General features: G+C 36.2%; 1 long non-coding RNA gene across 1 annotated transcript; it reads right to left on the reverse strand.

Moving 5' to 3' along the window:
- Positions 1-741: 741 nt before the first annotated feature.
- On the reverse strand, positions 742-1597 carry LOC116273349. Its single transcript, XR_004181715.1, has 2 exons — positions 1025-1597; positions 742-843 (listed from the first exon to the last, which is right to left on the reverse strand). It is a non-coding gene; the product is annotated as an uncharacterized LOC116273349 (long non-coding RNA).
- Positions 1598-2257: the final 660 nt, after the last annotated feature.

The raw sequence follows: 2257 nt of genomic DNA on the forward strand, positions 1-2257 counted from the left end.
TTTCTCTTGTGGGCATTTAGTGATATAAATTTCCCTGTACACACTGCTTTAAATGTGTCCCAGAGATTCTGGTACATTGTTTCTTTGTTCTCATTGCTTTCAAAGAACATCTTTATTTCTGCCTTCATTTCCTTATTTACCCAGTAGTCATTCAGGAGCAGGTTGTTCAGTATCCATGTAGTTGTGCAGTTTTGAGTGAGTTTCTTAATCCTGGGTTCTAATTTGATTGCACTGTGGTCTGAGAGACAGTTTTTTGTGATTTCTGTTCTTTTACATTTGCTGAGGAGTGTTTTACTTCCAACTGTGTAGTCAATTTTGAAATAAGTGCAATGTGGTGCTGAGAAGAATGTATATTCTGTTGATTTGGGGTGGAGAGTTCTGTAGAATTCTATTAGGTCCGCTTGGTGCAGAGCTGAGTTCAAGTCCTGGATATCCCTGTTAAACTTCTGTCTCATTGATCTGTCTAGTATTGACAGTGGGGTGTTAAAGTGTCCCATTATTATTGTGTGAGACTCTAAGTCTCCTTGTAGGTCTCTAAGGACTTGCTTGATGAATCTGGGTGCTCCTGTATTGGGTATATATATATATAAAGGATAGTTAATTCTTCTTGTTGAATTGATCCCTTTACCATTATGTAATGGCCTTCTTTATCTCTTTTGATCTTTGTTGGTTTAAAGTCTGTTTTATCAGAGACTAGGATTGCAACTCTTGCTTCTTTTTTTTTTTTTTTCTTTCTTTCCATTTGCTTGGTAGATCTTCTTCCATCCCTTTATTTTCAGCCTATATGTGTATGCAAGGCTGCTTTGAAGGCCAAAACTTTTTTATCATATATCTTTTTAAAACCTCTCGTCATTTACATCAGGTATAACTCCCAATGCAATCCCTCCCCCCTCCCCTAACATGGCACAAGTATACATATGTAACAAACCTGCATGTTATGCACATGTACCCTACAACTTAAAGTATAATAATAATAAATAAATTTAAAAAAAATAAAAATAAAAATAAAAAAAAAAAATAAAACCTCTCTGCAGTCTGGAAATCAAAAGGAGCTTCCTCAACATGATAAAGAAAATCTACAAAAACCTACATGTAATATCAAACTTAATTCTGAGAAACTAGAATCTGTCCCAATGTAGTCTCATTGGTATAGTGAGGACTTCCAGTACAATGTTTAAAATGAGTTCTGAAAGGGGACATTCTGTCCCTGTTCCTAATCTTATTGTAGATTTTACATAATATGTAATTCTTTTATGTAAGACATTGTAGACATTTGGTACCATTTGTTGGTTTTCTTTTGTGTAGGCTTTTGGAAGTTTGTATCCGTTGACGTGATGGAATATTTCATAAAAGTTGTCAAATTTTTGAGCATATAATTTTTTAACTTATTTGTTATTGTTTTCATGTCCATGAAATCGGTAGGGATGACAACTCTCTCATTTCTGGTATTAATCTTTCTCTCTTTTTATCAAGATTATCTTGGATAGATAGACATTTATCAGGTTTATTGATATTTTCAAAGTAACATATTTTAATTTTCTTGATTTTTCTTCATTTTCTGGTTTTTTTTTTTATTATTATACTTTAAGTTCTAGGGTACATGTGCATAACGTGCAGGTTTGTTACATATGTATACTTGTGCCATGTTGGTGTGCTGCACCCATCAACTCGTCAGCACCCATCAACTCATTATTTACATCAGGTATAACTCCCAATGCAATCCCTCCCCCCCCCCCCCTCCCCATGATAGGCCCCGGTGTGTGATGTTCCCCTTCCCGAGTCCAAGTGATCTCATTGTTCAGGTCCCACCTATGAGTGAGAACATGTGGTGCTTGGTTTTCTGTTCTTGTGATAGTTTGCTAAGAATGATGGTTTCCAACTGCATCCATGTCCCTACAAAGGACACAAACTCATCCTTTTTTATGGCTGCATAGTATTCCATGGTGTATATGTGCCACATTTTCTTAATCCAGTCTGTCACTGATGGACATTTGGGTTGATTCCAAGTTTTTGCTATTGTGAATAGTGCCGCAATAAACATATGTGTGCACGTGTCTTTATAGCAGATTGATTTATAATCCTTTGGGTATATACCCGGTAATGGGATGGCTGGGTCATATGGTACGTCTAGTTCTAGATCCTTGAGGAATCGCCATACTGTTTTTCATAATGGTTGAGCTAGTTTACAATCCCACCAACAATGTAAAAGTGTTCCTATTTCTCCATATCCTCTCCAGCACCTGTTGTTTCCTGACTT

This window comes from Papio anubis, unplaced genomic scaffold (genome assembly GCF_008728515.1).
Source record: "Papio anubis isolate 15944 unplaced genomic scaffold, Panubis1.0 scaffold580, whole genome shotgun sequence".
Taxonomy (NCBI): domain Eukaryota; kingdom Metazoa; phylum Chordata; class Mammalia; order Primates; family Cercopithecidae; genus Papio; species Papio anubis.